The sequence below is a fragment of the Coregonus clupeaformis genome, chromosome 8 (genome assembly GCF_020615455.1).
Source record: "Coregonus clupeaformis isolate EN_2021a chromosome 8, ASM2061545v1, whole genome shotgun sequence".
In the NCBI taxonomy this organism is placed as follows: domain Eukaryota; kingdom Metazoa; phylum Chordata; class Actinopteri; order Salmoniformes; family Salmonidae; genus Coregonus; species Coregonus clupeaformis.
The window spans coordinates 17,629,669-17,644,924 of record NC_059199.1 but is presented as its reverse complement, the minus strand read 5'-3'; the positions used below and the strand labels follow the sequence as shown (position 1 = coordinate 17,644,924).

At 41.2% G+C, this 15,256-nt stretch overlaps 4 non-coding genes across 4 annotated transcripts; 1 reads left to right on the top strand and 3 right to left on the bottom strand.

Annotated features, from left to right (window-relative positions):
• Positions 1-9,510: 9,510 nt before the first annotated feature.
• trnad-guc lies at positions 9,511-9,582 on the bottom strand. Its single transcript has one exon. It is a non-coding gene; the product is annotated as a tRNA-Asp (tRNA).
• Positions 9,583-11,014: 1,432 nt separating this feature from the next.
• Positions 11,015-11,086, bottom strand: trnad-guc. The gene has a single exon. It is a non-coding gene; the product is annotated as a tRNA-Asp (tRNA).
• A 2,204-nt stretch (positions 11,087-13,290) lies between these two features.
• On the top strand, positions 13,291-13,364 carry trnan-guu. The gene has a single exon. It is a non-coding gene; the product is annotated as a tRNA-Asn (tRNA).
• A 636-nt stretch (positions 13,365-14,000) lies between these two features.
• trnan-guu lies at positions 14,001-14,074 on the bottom strand. Its single transcript has one exon. It is a non-coding gene; the product is annotated as a tRNA-Asn (tRNA).
• Positions 14,075-15,256: the final 1,182 nt, after the last annotated feature.

The following is a 15,256-nucleotide window of genomic DNA, read 5'->3' as shown; positions in this document are numbered from 1 at the left end:
AAGATGGCTGCCGTTTTACAGCCCTCTAACCAATTGTACTATTATGTGTGTTTTTCCGCGTTATTTGTAATTTATTTTGTACATAATGTTTATGCCATCGTCTCTTATAACCAAAAAGAGCTTCTGGATATCAGGACAGCGATTACTCACCTCGCATTGGACGAAGACTTTTTCTTCAACGAGTCGGACGCGAAGGATATTCTACAGACACCCGGCAAGGCCCAGATCCCCGTCATTCGCCTGAGGAAGAGACGGAGATATCGTGGACGTAGGTCGGGGGTGCCTTGTAAGGATCCGACGGCGAGCGAGTAAACTGCCTCTCCCATCAATACTATTAGCCAACGTTCAATCTTTTGAGAATAAAATTGACGATTTAAGATTACGGTTATCCTACCAACGGGACATTAAAAACTGTAATATCTTATGTTTCACGGAGTCGTGGCTGAACGACAACAATGATACCATTCAGCTAGCAGGCTACACGCTACATCGGCAGGACAGAACGGCTGGCTCCGGTAAGACAAAGGGTGGCGGTCTCTGTATATTTGTAAACAACAGCTGGTGTACAAAATCAAATACTAAGGAAGTCTCGAGGTTTTGCTCGCCTGAGGTAGAGTATCTTATGATAAGCTGTAGACCACACTATTTACCAAGAGAGTTTTCAGCTATATTTTTCATAGCTGTCTATTTACCACCACAAACCAATGCTGGCATTAAGATTGCACTGAATGAGTTGTACAAGGCCATTAATCAACAGGAAAACGCTCATCCAGATGCAGCGCTCCTAGTGGCCGGGGACTTTAATGCAGGGAAACTTAAATCCGTTCTACCTAATTTCTACCAGCATGTCAAATGTGCAACCAGAGGGAAAAAAACTCTAGACCACCTTTACTCCACACACAGAGACGCATACAAAGCTCTCCCTCGCCCTCCATTTGGCAAATCTGACCATAACTCTATCCTCCTGATTCCTGCTTATAAGCAAAAACTGAAGCAGGAAGCACCAGTGATTCGGTTAATAAAAAAGTGGTCAGATGACGCAGATGCCAAGCTACAGGACTGTTTTGCTAGCACAGACTGGAACATGTTCCGGGATTCTTCAGACAGCATTGAGGAGTACACCACATCAGTCACTGGCTTCATCAATAAGTGCATCGATGATGTCGTCCCCACAGTGACCGTACGTACATACCCCAACCAGAAGCCATGGATTACAGGCAACATCCGCACTGAGCTAAAGGGTAGAGCTGCCGCTTTCAAGGAACGGGACTCTAACCCGGAAGCTTATAAGAAATCCCGCTATGACCTCCGACGAACCATCAAACAGGCAAAGAGTCAATACAGGTCTAAGATTGAATCATACTACACTGGCTCTGACGCTCGTCGGATGTGGCAGGGCTTGAAAACTATTACAGACTACAAAGGGAAGCACAGCCGCGAGCTGCCCAGTGACACAAGCCTACCAGACGAGCTAAACCACTTCTATGCTCGCTTCGAGGCAAGCAACACTGAAGCATGCATGAGAGCACCAGCTGTTCCGGACGACTATGTGATCACGCTCTCCGTAGCCGATGTGAGTAAGACTTTTAAGCAAGTCAACATTCACAAGGCCGCTGGGCCAGACGGATTACCAGGGCGTGTACTCCGAGCATGTGCTGACCAACTGGCAAGTGTCTTCACTGACATTTTCAACATGTCCCTGACCGAGTCTGTAATACCAACATGTTTCAAGCAGACCACCATAGTCCCCGTGCCCAAGAACTCTAAGATAACCTGCCTAAATGACTACCGACCCGTGGCACTGACGTCTGTAGCCATGAAGTGCTTTGAAAGACTGGTCATGGCTCACATCAACAGCATAATCCCAGAAACCCTAGACCCACTCCAATTTGCATACCGCCCCAACAGATCCACAGATGATGCAATCTCTATCGCACTCCACACTGCCCTTTCCCACCTGGACAAGAGGAACACCTACGTGAGAATGCTATTCATTGACTACAGCTCAGCATTCAACACCATAGTGCCCTCTAAGCTCATCACTAAGCTAAGGATCCTGGGACTAAACACCTCCCTCTGCAACTGGATCCTGGACTTCCTGACGGGCCGCCCCCAGGTGGTAAGGGTAGGTAACAACACATCTGCCACACTGATCCTCAACACGGGGGGCCCCTCAGGGGTGCGTGCTCAGTCCCCTCCTGTACTCTCTGTTCACCCATGACTGCATGGCCAGGCACGACTCCAACACCATCATTAAGTTTGCCGACGACACAACAGTGGTAGGCCTGATCACCGACAACGATGAGACAGCCTATAGGGAGGAGGTCAGAGATCTGGCCGTGTGGTGCCAGGACAACAACCTCTCCCTCAACGTGACCAAGACAAAGGAGATGATTGTGGACTACAGGAAAAAAAAAGAGGACTGAGCACGCCCCCATTCTCATCGACCGGGGCTGTAGTGGAACAGGTTGAGAGCTTCAAGTTCCTTGGTGTCCACATCACCAACGAACTATCATGGTCCAAGCACACCAAGACAGTCGTGAAGAGGGCACGACAAAGCCTATTCCCCTCAGGAGACTAAAAAGATTTGGCATGGGTCCTCAGATCCTCAAAAATTCTACAGCTGCACCATCGAGAGCATCCTGACTGGTTGCATCACCGCCTGGTATGGCAACTGCTTGGCCTCTGACCGCAAGGCACTACAGAGGGTAGTGCGTACGGCCCAGTACATCACTGGGGCAAAGCTCCCTGCCATCCAAGACCTCTATACCAGGCGGTGTCAGAGGAAGGCCCTCAAAATTGTCAAAGACTCCAGCCACCCTAGTCATAGACTGTTCTCTCTGCTACCGCACGGCAAGCGGTACCGGAGTGCCAAGTCTAGGTCCAAAAGACTTCTCAACAGCTTCTACCCACAAGCCATAAGACTCTGAACAGCTAATCATGGCTACCCGGACTATTTGCACTGCCCCCCACCCCATCCTTTTACGCTGCTGCTACTCTGTTAAGTATTTATGCATAGTCACTTTAACTCTACCCACATGTACATATTACCTCAACTACCTCAACTAGCCGGTGCCCCCCGCACATTGACTCTGCACCGTTACCCCCCTGTATATATAGCCTCCCTACTGTCACTTTATTTTACTTCTGCTCTTTGTTTTTCTCAACACTTTTTTTTTTTGTTGTTGTTTTATTCTTACTTTTTTTGTTTAAAATAAACGCACTGTTGGTTAAGGGCTGTAAGTAAGCATTTCACTGTAATGTCTGCACTTGTTGTATTCGGCGCATGTGACCAATAAAATTTGATTTGATTTGATTTGATTTGACTTGAACCCAATCTAACATCTCTGGAGAGACCTGAAAATAGCTTTGCAGCGACGCTCCCCATCCAACCTGACAGCGCTTGAGAGGATCTGCAGAGAAGAATGGGAGAAAGTCCCCAAATACAGGTGTGCCAAGCTTGTAGCGTCATACCCAAGAAGACTCGAGGCTGTAACCGCTGCAAAAAGGTGCTTCAACAAAGTACTGAGTAAAGGGTCTGAATACTTATGTAAATATATATTTTTGATACATTTGCAAAATTTTCTCAAAACCTGTTTTTTCTTTGTCATTATGGGGTATTGTATGTAGATTGATGAGGAAAAAAACTAATTTAATCCATTTTAGAATAAGGCTGTAACGTAACAAAATGTGGAAAATGTCAAGGGGTCTGAATACTTTCTGAATGCACTGTATGTGACATGTTAAGCACATTTTTACTCCTGAACTTATTTAGGCTTGCCATAACAAAGGCGTTGAATAGTTATTGACTCAAGACATTTCAGCTTTTCATTTTTAATTAAATTTTAATTAAATTCAGGCTGTAACACAACAACATGTGGAAAAAGTCATGGGGTGTGAATACTTTCTGAAGCATTGTACAGTGAGGGAAAAAAGTATTTGATCCCCTGCTGATTTGTACGTTTGCCCACTGACAAATAAATGATCAGTCTATAATTTTAATGGTAGGTTTATTTGAAAAGTGAGAGACAGAATAACAACAAAACAATCCTGAAAAACGCATGTCAAAAATGTTATAAATTGATTTGCATTTTAATGAGGGAAATAAGTATTTGACCCCCTCTCAATCAGAAAGATTTCTGGCTCCCAGGTGTCTTTTATACAGGTAACGAGCTGAGATTAGGAGCACACTCTTAAAGGGAGTGCTCCTAATCTCAGTTTGTTACCTGTATAAAAGGCACCTGTCCACAGAAGCAATCAATCAATCAGATTCCAAACTCTCCACCATGGCCAAGACCAAAGAGCTCTCCAAGGATGTCAGGGACAAGATTGTAGACCTACACAAGGCTGGAATGGGCTACAAGACCATCGCCAATCAGCTTGGTGAGAAGGTGACAACAGTTGGTGCGATTATTCGCAAATGGAAGAAACACAAAATAACTGTCAATCTCCCTCGGCCTGGGGCTCCCATGCAAGATCTCACCTCGTGGAGTTGCAATGATCATGAGAACGGTGAGGAATCATCCCAGAACTACACGAGAGGATCTTGTCAATGATCTCAAGGCAGCTGGGACCATAGTCACCAAGAAAACAATTGGTAACACACTACGCTGTGAAGGACTGAAATCCTGCAGCACCCGCAAGGTCCCCCTGCTCAAGAAAGCACATATACATGCCCGTCTGAAGTTTGCCAATGAACATCTGAATGATTCAGAGGAGAACTGGGTGAAAGTGTTGTGGTCAGATGAGACCAAAATGGAGCTCTTTGGCATCAACTCAACTCGCCGTATTTGGAGGAGGAGGAATGCTGCCTATGACCCCAAGAACACCATCCCCACCGTCAAACATGGAGGTGGAAACATTATGCTTTGGGGGTGTTTTTCTGCTAAGGGGACAGGACAACTTCACCACATCAAAGGGACGATGGACGGGGCCATGTACCGTCAAATCTTGGGTGAGAACCTCCTTCCCTCAGCCAGGGCATTGAAAATGGGTCGTGGATGTGTATTCCAGCATGACAATGACCCAAAACACACGGCCAAGGCAACAAAGGAGTGGCTCAAGAAGAAGCACATTAAGGTCCTGGAGTGGCCTAGCCAGTCTCCAGACCTTAATCCCATAGAAAATCTGTGGAGGGAGCTGAAGGTTCGAGTTGCCAAACGTCAGCCTCGAAACCTTAATGACTTGGAGAAGATCTGCAAAGAGGAGTGGGACAAAATCCCTCCTGAGATGTGTGCAAACCTGGTGGCCAACTACAAGAAACGTCTGACCTCTGTGATTGCCAACAAGGGTTTTGCCACCAAGTACTAAGTCATGTTTTGCAGAGGGGTCAAATACTTATTTCCCTCATTAAAATGCAAATCAATTTATAAAATTTTTGACATGCGTTTTTACATTTACATTTTACATTTTAGTCATTTAGCAGACGCTCTTAACCAGAGCGACTTACAGGAGCAATTAAACTGATCATTTATTTGTCAGTGGGCAAACATACAAAATCAGCAGGGTATCAAATACTTTTTTCCCTCACTGTATAACTCAATTTATTTTGTGAATTTGGTTGGGTCACCCAAAAAGTTACATATTGCATCTTTAACTGGGTTGATAATGGTATACCTCTGAAAGGGGGAAATCTATAAATAAATCACATGGAGATCTAGCTTCGGCTTCAAGTCACTTGTAATGAGTGAGCTGGAAAGCCCTGTGCGCCCTTATAGGAATTCCTAGGTATAACCAAACTCAGTTCAGACATCAATAGAGCACACAGATCGTATTATCAACATACAGATAAATTAGTAGCATATTACTTACTGGTACACATTATGATTCTGTATTATTTCATTATTATTAAGGCATGTTTAATTCTATCAAATTAACAGCGTCCACTCCTATTAAATCAATTGCAGCTAGTTGTAAGACAACCCCCCCATGACACAAGTTCACACCCCTCTTGTTGGCGGATACAACATTTAGAAGGTTTTAAACGTATTTCCTGCAATTCTATACATTTTGCCATTCGGTGGAGAGAAGATTTTGCAGTTCTAACGGTCATTTCTTCCAATTCTACACATTTTGCCATGTCTTATGTGTGTTAATGTGAGATCTGATTGACTCAAACATTACAAAAAAATAAATGGGCTAAAAATCTGAACTAAAAAAGGTTAACAGACATGGGCTAGTTTATCTGGACATTTCTGACAAGTTATAAATAGCTCTTTAAAGTCTGTAATGACTAACAGGGCAATAATAAAAATGCTGATGCACTACCCAATTTGGAAATGTACTACTTTCAAGAATAGATTTTTCAATGTATTGTTAATGCCGTGTTACTTTCTAACAGGATAGCCTTCTAAAAAGGCACTTATTTCCATATTTTTCTATTATTGTCAAAATGAAAAAATGATCCATGAGACTACTAACATGCATTGTAATCTGGGCTGCCTGTCAGATGAACAGTTCTAGTGATCTCATTGATGACATGTTATCAAGATGGTGGCACGCAGTAGTCAGATGAGGCAATTTTCAAACGTTTTAACATAAATTAGTTTTTCAGCAGTTTTAAGGGTAGGAACGTGCTTCTTTATCACATTTGGTTATCAAAATCACTTACTAGTGTTTCAGTTCATCGGCACACATTTCTGCAAATAAACACCTGTTTCAAATAAATGGGGGGTCTAAATGAATTGTTTACGAGTGAACTTCAGTGAGTACTGTAAAGATTGCGCAAAGAAGATAAAGGAGAGCAACATAATTGCCAAGGATGAGAGAACAGTGTGGTTTGACATGGTCGGCTCAACTACAGTGGATATAAGAGGTGCAACGAGTGAAAATTGGTGCAGAAGCACAAAATCGGGGGTGTTGATAGGCAGCCTTTGCAAGTTTGAGCTGCAATGGATTTGTTATTATAATGTTTATACTGGTCAAACTGGAGGTCCAAATGACTTATCATTGCCATAAAACTCTTAAAAATGACCCCTTGAGCTCTATTTCAAAATATATACCTTTATGGCAGAAATACCGCGATTCCATGCGCTCCCCACGTGCACTCAAAACACTCAAAGTACAGTTGAAGTCGGAAGTTTACATACACCTTAGCCAAATACATTTAAACTCAGTTTTTCACAATTCCTGACATTTAATCCTAGTAAAAATTCCCTGTCTTTGGTCAGTTAGGATCACCACTTTATTTTAAGAATGTGAAATGTCAGAATAATAGTAGAGAGAATGATTTATTTCAGCTTTTATTTATTTCATCACATTCCCAGTGGGTCAGAAGTTTACATACACTCAATTAGTATTTAGTAGCATTGCCTTGAAATTGTTTACCTTGGGTCAAACGTTTCGGGTAGCCTTTCACAAGCTTCCCACAATAAGTTGGGTGATTTTTGGCCCATTCCTCCTGACAGAGCTGGTGTAACTGAGTCAGGTTTGTAGGCCTCCTTGCTCGCACATGCTTTTTCAGTTCTGCCCACAAATGTTCTATAGGATTGAGGTCAGGGCTTTGTGATGGCCACTCCAATACCTTGACTTTGTTGTCCTTAAGCCATTTTGCCACAACTTTGGAAGTATGCTTGGGGTCATTGTCCATTTGGAAGACCCATTTGTGACCAAGCTTTAACATCCTGACTGATGTCTTGAGATGTTGCTTCAATATATCCACATAATTTTCCTTCCTCATGATGCCATCTATTCTGTGAAGTGCACCAGTCCCTCCTGCAGCAAAGCACCCCCACAGCATGATGCTGCCACCCCCGTGCTTTACGGTTGGAATGGTGTTCTTCGGTTTGCAATCTCCCCCCTTTTTCCTCCAAACATAACGATGGTCATTATGGCCAAACAGTTCTATTTTTGTTTCATCAGACCAGAGGACATTTCTCCAAAAAGTACGATCTTTGTCCCCATGTGCAGTTGCAAACCGTAGTCTGGCTTTTTATGGTGGTTTTGGAGCAGTGGCTTCTTCCTTGCTGAGCGGCCTTTCAGGTTATGTCGATATAGGACTCGTTTTACTATGGATATAGGTACTTTTGTACCTGTTTCCTCCAACATCTCCACAAGGTCCTTTGCTGTTGTTCTGGGATTGATTTGCACTTTTCGCACCAAAGTACGTTCATCTCTAGAAGACAGAACGCGTATCCTTCCTGAGCGGTATGATGGCTGCGTGGTCCCATGGTGTTTATACTTGCATACTATTGTTTGTACAGATGAACGTGGTACCTTCAGGCGTTTGGAAATTGCTCCCAAGGATGAACCAGACTTGTGGAGGTCTACAATTTCTTTTCTGAGGTCTTGGCTGATTTATTTTGATTTTCCCATGATGTCAAGCAAAGAGGCACTGAGTTTGAAGGTAGGCCTTGAAATACATCCACAGGTAAATCTCCAATTGACTCAAATGATGTCAATTAGCCTATCAGAAGCTTCTAAAGCCATGACATCATTTTCTGGAATTTTCCAAGCTTTTTAAAGGCACAGTCAACTTAGTGTATGTAAACTTCTGACCCACTGGAATTGTGATACAGTGAATTATAAGTGAAATAATCTGTCTGTAAACAATTGTTGGAAAAATTACTTGTGTCATGCACAAAGTAGATGTCCTAGCCGACTTGCCAAAACTATAGTTTGTTAACAAGAAATTTGTGGAGTGGTTGAAAAACAAGTTTTAATGACTACAACTTAAGTGTATGTAAACTTCCGACTTCAACTGTATATTTAAAGGGATACATAGATTTGGGCAATGAAGCCCTTTATCTACTTCCCCAGAGTCAGATGAACTTGTGGATACCATCTCTGCGTCCGGTTTGAAGGAAGTTAAAGGTAGTTTCGCATGCCAATGGTAACTAGCATTAGCGCAATAACTGTTCCCATTGACTTCCAGCTAGTTAGCAATTGCGCTAACGCCAGTTAGCAACTTCCTTCAAACCGCATGCAGAAACACAAAAATGGTATCCACGAGTTCATCTGACTCTGGGGAAGTAGATAAAAGGCTTCATTGCAAAAATCCCGAAGTATCCCTTTAGACTTAAAATATGCCATTCTGTTCTTTTGAAATGCATTATCTTCATTTTGAAAAAATTATGAACAAATTATCTTTGTGATGGTGTTTATTTCATGGGATTTTAAAACTAGCATTTTGGTGTTTTTCGTTTGTACATAGGCTATACCCTACAGTTACATAAACTAATGAAAATGCTATTGTGTTCTTTGAAATACATGTTGTTTTGTATTTTAATGTTACCTATGTCCTTCATAAACACAACCAAATGATTATTTTTGTGATAGCATACATTTAATTTATTTATTAGACTGTTAGAATGTTGACATCAAGAAGAAGTATTATTGGCTTAGGTACTGGGGTATTGAGGCCCGGCTTTTCTAGAGTTAAGGAAATAGAGGCCTGGCTTAAATAGAAGCCTGTCTCTAATAAGTGCTGGTTGTGTTCAGCGATTGAAGCAAATAAACGGCCAGGCTATTAATTGTAGTTTTAGGGTAAATAAAAATACAATTAAAAAGTTCCTCCCCGTCGGGGAATTGAACCCCGGTCTCCCGCGTGACAGGCGGGGATACTGACCACTATACTAACGAGGACAGAATGAATCGTGAAATGCTATGTATTATTAAAAACATATTATCTAATGTGTTTCCCTGGAGCCAAAAGCGATGTTGGGCATGAGTCAACAACACAATAAAAGCTAATTCTACTATTAGCGCACATATAGACTAACACAAAACAAGAAACACACACACAACCAACATTTACAATGAGAGTAGGTATAATGAGACAAAATATACCAAGACAAAAATTTTTTTATATGCAGTTGTTTCTGTACATGTGAAAAATATCTAACAAAGGAGTGGATTATAGGTTCTGAATAGATGTCCCTTGAGCCAAATTAATATGTATTAATGATAGGGTGTTAGGTGAGGCGACAAACAATGGGCGCTATGCGAGAATTCTACAAAAAAAACAGTAAACAAATCTGTTTTCACTAAATGTCAATAACGTGGTTGTCAAAATACATAACAAATAATTTGAAAACATGAATGTGGCAGTTGTTACCCATGTCTAAAAATCCCAATACTGTACGTTACTATATTTACCTGATGAGCTCAAATATAAAGCAAGTGCCGTGCTAAGAACGTTCAAATCTGTAGGACAGCCCTTTTTGTAAAACCTGCGAAATCTGTATGTTTACATTTGCTCTTTGCGATGGGTATTCCTCAACCTATCTGAGTAAGATCGACGTGACATTGTATTGCCAAGCAGTATGGGGAAAGTACTGAGGGTGTTTCACGGTCATCTGACGTCTTTTGACTGAAATATAAGGTAAAACGTTTTTCATTTTCAGAGAAAGGAAAAAAACATCGCAGGTTACAAAGTAGAGCTTCATAGCTACGTAGCTACGTTTTGACGTATGGGTTGTCAGGGATATGTCCAAATTCACATTTTGCCACCCCCACTTCTAGTGCTAGCTTGCTACATGTGTGGGAGTGCCTGAAGCCTGTTCACTGAGGCAAGAAGCCGGGCAAGAGGCAAATTTTATGATTGATGGTTTTAGTCTTTCAAGTAATAACTACCAGAATTCAGTGGCTACAGGCACTTACATCTGTTGTCTTGCCCATTCACCCTTAAGAATCCTTCTTTAACCTATCTCCTCCCCTTCATCTACACTGATTGAAGAGGATTTAACAGGTGACATTAATAAGGGATCATAGCTTTCACCTGGTCAGGCTATGCCATGGAAAGAGCAGCTATTCCTAATGTTTTGTACACCCATGCTTCAGATTAACAGTCTAACGCACTAGCCGATTGCGCCACAAGAGACATAATTGCTGGGACCCTGACCCTTGACGTCTGTGATCTCATTCTACAATAAGTTTCATTCTACATCGGGATATTCTACACCATATTCAGGATGTCGTCAAAGTATAACAAAATATAGAGGGGTAACGTACAGAAATACAGGAATACCCGTATACAATGAGGTTTATCTCACAGTCAGAAGTACAAAATGTTATCCTCCCCGTCGGGGAATTGAACCCCGGTCTCCCGCGTGACAGGCGGGGATACTGACCACTATACTAACGAGGACTGATTTTGTAGTGGAATTTTACCTTTAAAAAAAAAACTTACCCGAGGTGCTACGTCTTCCTGGAACCGATTGTGATTTTTAGCCATGAGTTAAAGTTACTGTCCAGTGAAAATCTCACTTTTAAAAGTTGATATTCTGTTAACTCATACCCAAATAATGTTGTTGACTCATCCTATATATGTGTGGCCAAAGCATACGTTTGAGAAAAAAATCCTTCAAAAACCCCACCTCAAACTTGTGTCTCAAACAGACTGTTTAAAAAATGCTTGCTATTTCCTCATAGAGTATGATGTCATACTCCTGAGGAGGATTAACTGGCCAAGCAGCGGCCTACCTGTATGAATATTTTTTATGACCGGTATATGCCCACGCTATTCCAAAACAGAAAATATGCTTTTTAACATAATTACAATTTTTTTGGAAGGAAAACGATTTCACTCATATTGTATTGAATTGGGTCATATTTCATAGAAATCTGGAAACACTGGACAGTTACTTTAACACATTTCTGGAAACACTGGACAGTTACTTTAACAACACAAAAATGTCCTGTTCCACTGGTTGTCCCTTTTCAATTTATGATGCCCCGCCTACTTGACCCTGTTCCTGATCAAGCGATTGATATCCTCCTTCAGGCCCATTCACAAACAAGCTAAACATGGTTAGATATGAATTCAGTGTAAAAACTATTAAATAATGTGCACAGAATTGGGAAGATATGTTAATTCTATGTTAGCTAGTCTGCATATTAGACTGTATTGAATGGTCGTTATCCATAGAGGCTGTATGCCTTTTTAATCAAAGATCAATACTTCAAATGGCACTGTTGTTAGACACAGAATATCAATGACAAAAATGTGTTTTGCAGATAACATTAGATATATATAATTATGTAAATATTTGCAACCTGTTGTGCCACAAAGCTAACTACCAAACACCGCCAGTAATTATCTAAGAGAATGTTAACAAACGTCACTACAGAGTGCTTATACTAAGTGTAAACAAACGTTTTAATTTTTTCAATAATTTTCCTCAACATAGAATGAACATACCTTTCAAATTCTGTGCATGTTATTTAATAGTTTTGACAAATGTAATTCATATTTAACGTTTTGCTTGTTTATGAATTGGCCGGAAAGAGGAATAAAATTGACAAAATTAATATGTATAAATATGGTCCCTTAAACCAGATGTATTTATTTTGATGGTATTTCGAACCAGATTGATATTTATAAATTATATGGTCCTTCGAGACGGATTCATATTTATATAGATTTTATGGTCCTTCGAGACATATTTATTTTATAAACAGAGCAGGCATGATTTTCAGCGATATAACCACAGACCTTTGCTTTATATACATACCAGGCCACCGTCACCCATTTTGCCAGTGGTTTAAATGCCACAAATGCTGTATGTTCAAACACATAAAACACATAGGATTTTTTGGTCATACACAACGGACAAAGTCACAAGGAAGCTAATTGAATTCCCAGGAAGATCTTCTCACGTCTCAGACACTACAAATGAAAAAATCGTCCCGAGTGGGCTCGAAGCACCAACAGTCTAACGCGCTAGCCAATTGCACCACAAAGACAGAATTGCTATTATTTTTAGGTCAAAGTTATTTTGTATCGGAGGTAAGACTATAGTGTTAAAGTAGGAGCAGAGGGGAGCAGCTGGGTTTATATTACATGCTCCCCTCCCCTCTAAAACCTTAAATCATCTTGGATCATTACACCTTGTAGACATGTAGCCTACTGACTGGGTTTTGACAAATGATTTATATATACACAAGATGACTGATAGGGGGCGCTGTTTTGTACCCACCGCGCCTCCATCTTGGCACTCCCCCACCATAATAAAAAAGATTTTAGAAGGTATAGAAATGCATTTATTAATGTCTCGATTTGTTTTTGCCACGTTCATTCTATTACAGACACTTTAATGCAAAATGTAAAACATTTTCCTTAAAGTACAATTGTTTGAAGGTCTTAATGTTACTGTCTCCACTACAACAAAAAGGAGTACCAATATGGCCGACCGGTGGCTTCAAAGCCTCTCATTGGCCAAAACGTGGGGCTCGACCCACGACCCTGAGATTAAGATTCTCATGCTCTATGGTATGAGTTAGCCTACCTCATGACGCTCATGTGCTAACTCAGAAACAAAATGCTTCAGCTCGGGTACAGTTTGCAACTCTGTCTCTGTGGCGCAATCGGCTAGCGCGTTAGACTGTTAATCTAAAGGTTGGTGGTTCGAGCCCACCCAGGGACGCATTCTTTTCATTTTTGCTTTAGGGATTCATATCATTTTAGCATTAGGGATTCATAACAGTTGTTTTGAAGTCATGAAATTATCCTCAGATTTTTTTTTATGTGTAACTAAGTACTCTACTATTTCAGTGTTACCTAGTTAGTGTGTTAGTAAACCATAAAACCATGTTTTTCCCCCTTCCAAAACAATATCTTAAACTCACACTGTTGACTGCACATATTTACAATGTGAGAGACAGGCACAACACAGCGACAAACAAAAGGCAACATTCAAGAAAGCAGGAAGAACCGGGGAGAGTTGCATTTACTGGGGGAGGGGAGGATTGCTAACAGTTTCTCCATGTGCGACAGGCTACAGACCTCTGATACTCAGTACTACCACATTTTATTTACTCTTTAAGAAAATGAAAATTGGGGTGGCTACTGGCTGCATCAAAGAAAACTTGGCTAATTTACTGTAGAACATTTTTACTGTAGAACATTTTTTGCAATATATGTACAACGAATCCTACAATAGTGAGAGAACATTCCCACAATCTCAGCAGAGGCTAATTCTGATTTAAATTAGAAATTCTGAGGATCATTTCCTGACTTCAAAACAACTGTTGATGAATCCACCGCTAAAATGAAAAGTTACCGTCCCTGGGTGGGCTCGAACCACCAACCTTTAGATTAACAGTCTAACGCGCTAGCCGATTGCGCCACAGAGACAGAGTTACAAATAGTCCTGACCTGAAGCGTTTTGTTTCTGAGTTAGCATATGAGCGTCATGAGGTAGGCTAACTCAATCGGTAGAGCATGAGACTCTTAATCTCAGGGTCGTGTGTTCGAGCCCCACGTTGGGTGCTCCCTTTTGAATAGGAAGTGATTTCACAACCTCCCCAGCAGTAATCTGAAAACATTAAAATGTTCACTAAATAATCAAACTTAAATAAACCAAAAAAATACTATTTATAAATTTGATAATACTATTACATATACTATTATATTTATATTTGTATATCATTTACATTAGTAGAGTTTCTCTGAAACAAACAAAACAATTTTTATTTGATGTTTTATTCTAAATTAAATAAATTAAATAAATTAAATAAATTATATAAATTATATAAAATACTGAACACTGAGGTGAGTGCTACAATCAGGAAGGGTACCGGAGCGCCAAGTCTAGGTCCAAAAGGCTTCTTAACAGCTTTTACCCCCAAGCCATAAGACTCCTGAACAGCTAATCAAATGGCTACCTGGACTATTTGCATTGTCCCCTCCCTTTTTTTATGCTGCTGCTACTCTCTGTTTATTATCTATGCATAGTCACTTTACCTCTACCTACATGTACATATTACCTCAATTACCTCGACTAACCTGTGCCCCCGCACATTGACTCTGTACCGGTACCCCCTGTACATAGCCTCGCTACTGTTACAGGCAACATCCGCACTGAGCTAAAGGGTAGAGCTGCCGCTTTCAAGGAGCGGGACTCTAACCCGGACACTTATAAGAAATCCCGCTATGCCCCCCCCCCGACGAACCATCAAACAGGCAAAGAGTCAATACAGGACTAAGATTGAATCGTACTACACCGGCTCTGACGCTCGTCGGATGTGGCAGGGCTTGAAAACTATTACAGACTACAAAAGGAAGCACAAGCCTACCAGACGAGCTAAATCACTTCTATGCTCGCTTCAAGGCAAGCAACACTGAAGCATGCATGAGAGCATCAGCTGTTCCGGATGACTATGTGATCACGCTCTCCGTAGCCGATGTGAGCAAGACTTTTAAGCAGGTCAACATTTCAACTTGTCCCTGACTGAGTCTGTAATACCAACATGTTTCAAGCAGACCACCATAGTCCCTATGCCCAAGGACACTAAGATAACCTGCCTAAATGACTAC